This window comes from Lepidothrix coronata, unplaced genomic scaffold (assembly GCF_001604755.1).
Source record: "Lepidothrix coronata isolate B3197 unplaced genomic scaffold, Lepidothrix_coronata-1.0 Scaffold30, whole genome shotgun sequence".
In the NCBI taxonomy this organism is placed as follows: domain Eukaryota; kingdom Metazoa; phylum Chordata; class Aves; order Passeriformes; family Pipridae; genus Lepidothrix; species Lepidothrix coronata.
The window spans coordinates 1,579,990-1,591,483 of NW_016690210.1; positions in this window are offsets into that span (position 1 = coordinate 1,579,990).

Sequence of the window (11,494 nt, forward strand, 5' to 3'; positions counted from 1 at the left end):
TCTGAAGCAACTACAATGCATCAGTGAGTTTGAGTTTCGATGCAGAATGATCTCACTGTTCTCATAAAAGAAATTACAGAAATACATTTTAACTTAACATTTTAGAATATTTTATTTTGTATGAAACTGCAAAAGGAAAATTACTCCATTCTTATGCAATTGGCTTAAACAATTAGTGAAAGAACTGTGTTTTAGAGTAGATTAGAGTCAAATGTATTTAGTCTTGCTGATGCATACTGTTATTCAAAAACTTATAGAAACTCGAGACTTTGTTTATGACAATACAGAAAAATACTGAGTGGTAAAATAAAAAGAAACCACAATAAATCTTAAATTAAGATTTTTTTTTTTTTGCTTTGTTTTCCAATTAGAAACAAAAAACTATGGTTTGGATCCAAATGTAACCTTGGGAAAAGTTAACATTGATTTAGTGGAGCCAGATCTTCTCAAATGATCGTTTAATTATAATTTGTTTTTAAAATGTTGAATGTTACTCGTGCCATCTTATATATAAAAAAAAAAAATCGTTATTTTCTATAGCTCCAGGAAGACCACCTCTTTTCATTTATTTGGAAATAGTTCTATGCTAGAGAGGTTAAAAAAAAATGAACAAGGCCTTTTGAACAGCTGAATTTTCTGAATACCTGCATGAGATAACCAGAGATAAATCCTATTCGAAAAGAATTGCCTTTTGTTTGTCTGAATAATAAAGAGACAGGGTTTTTTTTCACTTTCCATACTAGTTGAGCTCCAGATTTACTATATAACTTCAGCAAATTGGTTTGCTGCCCTGTGAAAGGGAATTAATGGTATGCAGTATCAGGAGGATCACAGCTATTTTCACATTTAACCAAATATTTGTAAAAGTGCTTGGAGACTTGATGATTAACCTGTTATAAAAGGGTAATAATAAAGTGTCCTCTTTATATTTACCTGCAGCTAGATGACCTTTTATGGTCTGTTCCTGCCTCAGGTATAGGTACTTGGTTTTTATCAACAATGGGACGTTGCTTTAATCCCGTGATAAATGGTGCAAATGGAGTCAGAAAACTGTAAATCCCTGATGAGTCACAAAAAACCACCACTGATCCAGCTCAGGTGTGTTATAAAGGAGGGGAAATGCAGTTTGGTTTCACCTGTTTATATTCTTCAGCAAACCATCAACGAACTCAGGAAAAAATGGATTTAATTGCGATTATGAAAAAGCACTGATTGCATATGCAAATGCAAGATATCAGTTTTCGGGAAGCTTTCCATGGAAGCAGCCAGATGTGTTGTCCATGACATTTCACAGGATAACTTTGTGAGTAAGGCAAGATTTTACAGTTTGACTCCAATACGTTATTTTTCTTGACTTTTTTTTTTTTTAAATTTTAACTGAAGAGGCTCGATGAAACACTACTTGTGCTGCAAATATATTTTTGAGTGGAGGACAAACGTTGATTTCTGAAATTATTTCTGAATCACAGTTACCACTCTTCCACATCTCGGTGTAAAAATTATTAACTTGTAGTAGGACATCACACGTTTGTCACTCTTGCTACTTGCTAAGTTTTCCTCGTTAATGACTAAAATATATCTTACTTCATCATTCTTAATTTAGCTCTGACTCTCTTTATTCTGGTTCAGTGGCTGCATTAATTCCTTGAGAAAAAAACTGTGTTTGTTGGCCTGCTGTTTGTGTAAAGAAGTGTTGTGTTTGAAGGCACAAATAAAACAAAGACAAAATACTTCTTATCTTTAGAGAAGGTGGCACCAGAAAACAGATCCTTGCTGGTCAATAATGAGAATGGCATTACTCTTTTAAGAGGTGAGAGACTGATGCTTTAATTCAACATTTACCTAATTGCCAAGGCTTCAGCATTAACCAAGGAAGTTTTTGAAGAGCAAATTCCTGTGTTAGTGTAACTCCTCGGTTACCAGATTTTTTCTTACTGGTTCTATGTGATCAAATCCCAGCCACACTGACACATATCAAAGCTTCATATGAAGCTAGAAGAAGCTGGCTGGAAGTGTTTGTTTTCTCTGGGATTGGTTGGACACAGGTCATCAGACTCCTGGACAACCACCTGGTGAGGAACTTTCAGAAGGTAATTTGAACCGTCCTGAGAAAGGAGTACAAGCTGGCCCAGACGAGTTTCTGCTGGGGATGGACCTATTTTCTTAAATACTTCTGTGGTAACAACAGCAACAACCCTCATAAAACAAATACCAGTGAGAGTTGGCGTCTTCACTGCTGCTTTGTATGAGACTGCTCAAAGTACAGGTGCAATGAAAAACACACAACATTGCATGGGCACTGTAGAAAATGGCCTTAAGAAATGAGCATATCCATAAATATCCACAGCTGACAAAGCCTGTGCTTTAGATCTTAACATTATACCACTATTACTAATTGGTGGAGTGGGTCTTATATAGTTTCTTTGCAAAATACTGATTATCTTGCTGTCTATGTGGACAGGTTTTGAAGGAAAGAACCAGAATGGATAGCGTAGATGGAAGTCAGGTAAAAGAAGCTGGCCAACTGATAGTGAATTTTATGAACATGTTGTGTCTGCAGTCAGGGTTTTTATTCCACCTGTAGCATCACCAGAGACACAGGAATGCTAGAACTGAAATAATAACATATAAAAAAATCACAGTAGGTAGACCATATTATTTTGGAAAGTTATAAATATTTTGAAAGTTTTGAAAGCTGCAGGAACTGGTAAATATTTGAGGTACTTGGAAATCCAACTTTCCTGCTTTGTGGCCGTCTCACTGCCCTAAGGATGTTGAACTCCACCAGGAGAGAGGTACTGCAGTGCCCAGGAACTCGTGGAATATTGCAAGAACATTTCCTTGAGGAGTAAAAAGATGGTCTGTGAGACAAGATGTTCCTGTATTTGGACTGGATTAATATTGCCACTTTTTTTTTTGTGCTGTTGCATTGCTACCTAATAGATAATGAATATCTGAACCATCTGGGTTGTAATTGTTTTGGGGGAATTGTATTTACATATTTCCTGTTTTATTTTTTGAAGTCTGCTTCAAGATTGTTTTCCCTTACTCTGATTTGAGGAAGACACATTATATTTTTTTTATAAATTTTTCTTTATTTTGCCCCTTTGTAATTTCTACTACACGCAGTTGCAAGTGCTAATATTGATTATACAGTAAGTGAAAACATTACCTTGTTTTATGTTCTCTCCTCCTGTTGCATCTTCAAGACAAAACAATCCTCTGCCCTTTTCCCAATGAATTTAGTTCTACTGAACTACTCCAGCCCGACAAAGAGGATTTCCACACCTTTGAACGCAGCTGCAAGGTGCCTATTGTATGAAAACAGAGAGTTAACCTCTTCTTCCACTGGCTGTGCTGAAGTGGGAGAGAGAGAGAGAGTTATAACTTCAGATTGCTTCAGAAGTGATGCAAGAGCTTGTGTGTCCTGCCCCTTCCTGAGCTCTCCAGGCTCATTCCCAAGGGAGACTGGCTTGTCAAGAGAGTGCCAGTGCAGAAGCTGGGAGAGTCAGCTGATAAACGCAGGAAGGTTCAGACCCTGGAAAATAATTCCCAGGGCGTGGTTTGGATACCCCAATAATCTCTCAAAAAGCAGCAGGGCAGCCAAGGTGGACACCTCACCACAGGGCATGCTGTAGATGTTGGCAGCACTTGGGTGACCAGGTCTTATAAATACAAAATAATCCTCCTATTTATGCTGCTTTTCTTCATATGTCTTTACACCAGTCAGATTTGTCAGAAAAGCCTAGTCAATACACAATCTTTTAATATTGGACTACACTTAAAATTTAAGAACTGTGGGATTCCGCTCAGAAAATGTGATTTTCCATGTATCCTTGCAGAGACTAGAGTTGAAACTGAGAGAGGAAGTTGTCTTTTAAGTGTTGGGAACTCTCAGAAGACCCTAAGGCAAAGAATCCACAAAATAGCCAGACCTTTAGCATCCCATTACATGCCCCAGAAGGGCAGGTTTGGAGCTAACAATTCAGGAGAGTGCCTGTACTTCAGGACTCGTTTGAGCCCCGTCTGAGAACACTTGGAATTTTTGTCTTAGATATGCTAAAGGTGACAAATTAGCCCAGATGCCAATGAGTCATTTCATTAGGCACAATCTGATTGACCTTCAGACACTCAGTCACTCATAACAGGGCTGAAAGGAGGCCACTGGGTCTCTTGCATCCTGTGCACACAAAACAGCTCGATCATACCTAGTTCGAATGCAACCAGGCTCCACTAATCCAAAAACTGTATCACTCTGTGATGGGGCTACAAAAGCTACAGCCTTGGCTGTTGCCTAGAGCTCAGGCTGTTTGTCAGGCTCTGAATGGGGCAAGAGCAGCAGGTTTCGACTGTGAGGAGATTTCACGGATTTGCATGTGAAAGGGGGAGCCAAATGCCGGTGTTTCTGCACGGGGGAACGTCACCAGCATCCTCAAAGCGCTCCCAGAAGGACCTGCAACGATCCTTTAACAGCTTCTTCAGGTGTTCCCTTCTGGAGGAGGGGAGTAGGCCTGCAGAAATCATTTCATCTGGCCAAAGTTAGCCTACTTGTCTTGTGAGAGAGGGGCAATGCCAAGTCTCCCTGGAGGACAGAAGCACCCAAATCAGCCTTTACACCCAGGAAAGGCTTGTGGAACAAGCCCAGTAAGTTGGGATTGTATCTGTCCATCGGTGTGAGCAGAATATCCTGGTAACTGCAGGTGTAGGCTGTCCGGAGGTAAATAAGTGAAAGATGCAACCCATCCCCTCGTGGATGCCCCATATGGACTATGCTGCTGTGAATTGAAGTATAAGCTAAAACAGGGACAGGTTAATGGTGCAAGTACATAGTAACAGTGTGATGTCTCTTAGAACCACGTGGTCATCAAGAGATCACCAGGTGATTCAGAGAGGAAGGCTCTGCAAAGGTCAGATCTAAACCCCTAAAATAGTCTCTCCCTTGCAGGAGCAGCAGTTCTCTGTTTTCAGCGAGGAAATTTCCATATCCTGCTGTCCTGCGGGCATCCAGTGACCCGGTGCAGAAGGTGAGCAGTCCTGTGAAACACCCCTGAAACTGGATGTCCGTTTTTGCAGGTGCTGTTGTGCTCCTAACACACCCAAAGCTAAAATCACAAGGTAAAAGGCAGGTGGTCTGTCACCCCTGTTATGGGGTAATATCCATAACACTGGCATCTTTTCTAGAGTGCTCTTGAAACTGAGAGATGTCTTGATTGCTCTCCCATCACCTCAATAAAAGGAAAGGGAATATAAGAGAAGGGTAAGGAGAAAAACTGCACCTCTCTCAGAGGTGACTGAACGATTGAGTCTTCCTTAACAGCAGGAGCTTAGATGTGTGCTTGGACACCGGTTGGTTTAAAACCTGCAAGAAGGTAATCTTTCACTGTGGCTTTCAGAAAAAAGGTTGCTGTGATACACAAAGAAGAAGGGTCTTGGTTACTTTCAGAGAAAACTGGTTGCATAGCATGAAACTGCAGGCCTTCAGAGCAGCAGAGCCACTGGGCAAGACACAGGTCTGTGGTGACAAAAAAGAAAGTTGAGGCACCCTTCTTTGTTTCTGGTGCCTTTTAGGTTCTCTATCTGTTTTTTTTTCTTTCTACTCAAGTGTCCACAAGAACACCGAGGCTTTCTAGAGGTTAAACTCTCCAGGCTTTCCACGTCAGGAGCTACCTCATAAATGTGGGTATCCACTGAAGCCACTGGAAGGAACATTGTTCCAGAGAGTGCTTGAAATGTACTGTTGGTTATGTGTTAACACTACAGGTCCTCACAGCACATGCTGTTCTCAGGCCAGTATTTCTGTCCCATTAGGAGCAGAGCAGTTGCAAATTACTTTCTGCCGAGGCTATTGTCTAGTGGGGTTGTGGATCAGAAACTTGATTTCCCCTTCTGGCTTTTGCAGGGAACACACAAACCCTGCTGGCTGAGCCACCCACGGGGACTGGCTGCCACCCACAAGTTCTGGGTCAGGAGTGCGTTTTGACTGAACTATAAAATATATGCTGAAAGAAGTTAAAGGGGCACAATGTATAGTAATGGCACCAACTGCTGTTAATCAATCCAGCAAAAGTCACAGGCTTTTGATGGGATTTCCCCCTCCTCTGTCCTAGGAATATTTGTCATTAAGAAAAATAGACCTATAATAGAAGTTTCCACCAAGGGGTATTCAGATATATTCTGTCTTGGGTTCAAAGGCTGGTGGGTAGGCATGGCAGATCTGTAAAAAGCCTAGTTTAGCCAACAGAAGTGCTATGGGAGAGCTTAGATTCAGGCAGACTTTAAGCCTGACATCAAGAGCTTTTCCCTACCCTCGTGTGGTCTATGCAGGCTTGTGTCAGCTCAACAGTGAGTGTGTGAGTCAGCACAGGCAGGCAGACAGCCAGAAAAAAACACCAATTCACGACTATAACACAAAGAATAAATTTATTTCCATTACCTCACTAGCCAGGGGATCCCTGAAGCAACACCTGGGCAGAGGCACAGGTGGAGACACAGGCACTGTTAAACTCGGTCCATGCCAGAGGATCCCTGGCCTGCTGTTTACTCAGGCTTATCAAGGGTTATTCCCAGCTCCAAGGTCACTTGAGCAATTCACAATCCTCCTCCAGCCTTCCACTTTTTAACCCATTCCTCCCACCGGTGAGCATAAAAGAACTCTGCCAAGTATCTCATGAGTCCTATTGAAACCTTGCCTGGAAAAAGTAAATAGACAGGCTATCCAGGGCTATAAATCAGGAAGGAGCTGGTTTTCCTTCCTGCTGCAGACAGAGCACTCACTGTACTTGTGTGAAACCTTTGCCAGTATTTTTAATACTGCACCCATAAAACTCTGAGCTGAGACACAGCCTATAAAACCCGTGAGGCTTGAGAAGTATTTCCAGAAATTAAGATCTATGTTCAGTCTGAGGACAAGTGTGGAGCTGGCATTCTCATTCATCTTTGGGCTTGCTTTTCCATATTCTTCAGGAATGTCAATACCATGTGCCAGTCTGGCATGGTCACTCAGGGCTGTCTTAAGAAGTTACTAAAATGCCTGGGAAAGGTCAGGTACGTTATGAACCTTAATTAAGAGATCTTCTGTAATTCTTCTCACAGGTGCTATTCAATGTGTAGAGACCCACAGCCAAGCCTGAGATCAATGTACCTCGTCCTGACTCCTTGTTCTTATTATTCCTCTGCTTATTTAAGCAATGTGGTCACCTACAGCACTGTGAGTCCTGCCTGTAGCTCCTGATGACTGTTCAGCATTCATGGCAAAACACAGGCTTCAGCTGCTCAGGTGCACTGCGAGTCACTGTCCCAGCTCTCCTGAAGGGAACTCACAAGTGCAGCCTCGTGTTTTTCAAAGCAATTGTCTTGTACCACAGCCCAGTTCCTCAGGACAAAGAGGCAGGTAAATTCCTCTTTTCCCCCATGGGCATTTACAGATGGTCCATCTCATGCTGTGCTGCCTTCCATGGCTGCAGTGACAGACTCAATAAAGTATACCACTCCAAAAAAGAAAAAGGAAGGTTTTCAGGATCTTGAAGGAAAAAAATCTCTGCATCTCCAGTAAAGAATAATCCTGATATGCAGCAAAAAAATGAAGCTTTGGAAGGGGGAACCTGTTGCTCTCTCAGGAGGTGGGGATGGAGAGCCCATCCAGAACAAACCTCACAGCCATAATGAGAGCTGAATATAGCAATGAAGTGTGTGGGAGTCGAACCTATACAGGGATCTTAAAACACACAGAGCTTTGTCGAAAAAGTGTCATGACTGGACTGGGAACACCCGAGTGCTGCCACCCTTTCTAAGGAATAACTCACTCTGCTGTTGCTGACTTGAACAGGGAAAGATCCCTCAAGACCTGGCTCAGATCTCAGCCAGTGGCTGTTCATATTCCTTCAGTCTCTATGAACTGCTCCCTTAGGACCTGCTCAAGGAACTGACTTTGTCCTGGGCTGCTGAACTAAAAGCAACATTTTTATCAGAAGAGCCCTGCTGACTCTGACACTTCCTGCATCAAATGTGTCCCCTGCTTGGCTTTGTCCCAGACCATCTGACCTCAAAGCAACATAACAAGGGTGAAATTAGGGAATAGGGCTCCTGCAGGATGGTTTGAGAGATGGAAGACAAAGAGCTGACTACAAAAAATCTTCCACATTTTCCAGAGATGGACAGATACCCTCTCGGGGAGGCAGCCTGGCTCTACCAGCCTCAAAGGGGCAGGCAGGCAGTTGGAACAGGCTTTTCATACTGGAAGTGCACTGACCTCAGAAAAAACGGGATGTAGAAACAACCCTCATCTGAAAAACATTTAATGGAGTACTGCATAAAACAGTCTGCCATGAGACGACTTGAAAGACTTGTTTCAGTAAAGCTGTGTGGGAAACAAACAGAAAGCCAGTTATTTTGTGTCCCATGATAGATTTTGCCTGTGTTTTGGCTGAGTTTTTTGTTTTGGTTTTTTTTTGGTTTCGGTTGGTTGGTTTGTTTTTTTTATGTGGGTTATCGAGTCTAAAGGTAGCATGTGCTCTTTTGTGCACGTCTTACCTGTTCTGCTAAACATAAGAGCAAAGGTTGCAGGACACCCTTTTGTACAGGTTTTCCTCAGACACTTTTGTCTGGGATGTGAGATGCCCAGACAAAATGTACCACTGGTGCCTGCACACACATCGGTTCTTTGGGGTCTTTAGTGTCATTCATCCCTTAGGAGGGGGCTGGTTTGGTCATGTTAACAGAGGTTGGGATGTGCTGGCAGGAATTGCCTAGATGCTCTTTGTCTTCCTGCCATGTTTTACTGATCTTAAATTTGCCAGGCTGCATTTGGGTTGTTCTAAAAATGTACTCACATAATAAAACCCCACCTTATCAACATAAGAGAAAGAGGAAACCTCTCTGAGTGTGCTGTCCATACGAGAGAGGTTTCAGAGCCCTCTTTGCTTGCACTTTGTTGTGAACTTCTGCCAAGTCCACTTTTGTCATTATATAAAAACATTTTAATATTAAATCCTAGAGATTATTCATGTGTTCAGTGATATAAATACAGTGAGCACTCAGCTTCTCATAGACTGTGATGAAATGGCAACAATTCATGCATTGAAAATAAAAAGCAGAAGCCAGCTCCTTCAAAATCCAGTGTATTTTTTCATAAGGTCCCCCATTTCTAAGGGAATACAGTGTACCTTCATCCTTATCAGCAAAGGCTGACTTTACATAGCTCAGTGTGGGCAACATGCATAGCTTATAACTGACCCTTTCCTCTTGCAGTTAATCAGGTGGAACATCTTGCTTGAAAGCACAAGTTTGGGATTGCAAAGGCTCATTTTTGCCCTTGATTGCAACACAGGTGGAGTACAGTTAATACCTGCAATGTGGCCTGGGCTATTGGCTTTAAGAACTGACATTTCTGAGGGCAAACAGAGGCTCTGAGCCGAGGGCCCCTTGCTGGGGGTGCTGCCCCGGAGTCCTGCTCCTCTTGGAGGATCCTTGCTGCAGTGAGAGCTGCATCTGTGGTGGGTGGGAATGCAGAGGGCAATAAAGTGAGCCTGCAGAGACCTTTGCTTTCTAACCTCAGGCATTTTTTCACAGCATAGATAAGGGCCCAGACATTCCTCTGACTGGAACTGGGAAACCTTCCTGGCATGGTGGGATCTTACTGGCACTGCACTGGTCCAGGTTATGTTGAGATTCAGATAAGAGCTGTACAGAACATTGGTGGTCATTGCTTTTCAGATCTTGAACATGTGCAAAAATCCACAGGTGCTCAAAACAAAATCCCTGTTAAAGACACAGTGACTCACTGTTAAAACGTTCACAAGGCGTGTGGATGTGGCATTTGGGGATATGGTTTAGGGGTGCTTTAGGTGCTGGGTTGACAGTGGGACTGGATGATCTTGAAAGTGTCCTCCAACCTTAATGATTCTGGGATTCAGTGTTTCTAGAATTGCCCAACCCAGGTGCAGCACTGTTTGTTCACTTGGCCTTACTGAACCTCATGAGGTTCTCATGGTCCCACTTCTCAAGATTGTCCACGTCTCTCTGGATGGCTCCATCCTTTATTATTTCACCTGCCCTGCTCAGCCTCCTGTCACCTGCCACCATGCTGAGGGTGAGCTCAATCCCACTGTCTGTGTCACTGGTAAAGACATTCCAGAGCCCTGGTCCCAAGGCTGAGCCCTGAGGGACACCCCTCATCCACAGCCTCCCCCTGGACAAGGAGCCACTGGCCACAACTCTCTGGCTGCATCCATGCATCCAATTGCTCATCCCCCGAGTAGCCCACCCTCCAAACCCATGACTCTCCACGTGGAGATCAGGATGTTGGGGGACCATGTTGAAGGGGTCTGGGCACACCAGGGCCTGCAGACAAAACCCTGTTCCAGGTGGATCCAACCAGTTCCAGCTGGTTCCAGGTGGTTCCAGCCAGTTCCAGCCAGTTCCATGGTTGTTGGGGTGCCAGGGGTGGCCTTTTGTGACAGCACCGTGTTCCAGGGCCTTTGTGACGCGGGGGCCACGTCGTGCCCAGAGGCCATTGTGACACCAGGGGTGGGGGGCACTGAAGGGGCGCAGAGCCCTGGGGTGTCCCCTGTGCAGAGAGCACCTCGCTCAGGAGGCAGCAGTTCCCTGAGAGCCTCTGAGGGAGAGGACGATGGAGATGCTCAAGGAGAGGGCGAACCCCAACTCCCAACCTCACAATATCCTGTTCCAGTGGGAAGCTGACAAAATCCAAGAGCTGTCCCAATGGGAAGATGTGGAATATGAGGAACTGTCCCCATGGGGATTTGAGAGATACCTAGAAGCATTGCAATGGGGAGAGGAAAAAGTCCATGAGCTGTTCCAATGGGAATTTGAGAAGTACCAAGAAGCATTGCAATGGGAAGATGAAAAAGTCCAAGAGCTGCCCCAATGCGACAACCAAAGAATCCAAGAGCTGTCCCAGTCGGAAGGTGAGACAGTCCAAGAACTGTCCCCAGGGGTAGATGTGAAAGTCCAAGAGCTGTCCCAATGGGAAGGCAAGAGGGGCAAAGAGCTGTCCCAAGCAGAAGATGACAGGGACAAAGTGCTTTGCCAGTGGGAAGGCTCCGTGGAGCAAGAGCTGTCCGAAGGGGAAGTGAGAGTAGACCCAGAGTTGTCTGAAGGAGAAGTCAGAGCCAGAGGAGACCCAGTGTTGTCCCAAGAGGGAGACGACATTTACCAAGAGCTGTTGCAGGAGAACTGGGAACACATCCCAAACCACACCTGCTGGGTCAACCCCAAGTACCCAGAGCTCCTGCGGAACCCTCACCCTGTTCCCCAGGGGTCGGCACAGGCAGCAGCTTCTCCTGCCTCATGGAAGTGGATGAAGGCAGCAGGGGCAGAGAGCCCGGGCCCTGCCCCACACAGCCCCTGCTGCCCCCACAGCCCCTCACCTCGCTGTCAGGAGGGGGCAATGGGGGGGCCAGAGCTGCTAAGGCCACAGACTGAGCAGTGGTCCTTCGCCAAGGAGGAGAAACTGTGGAAATACATCACCATCCGC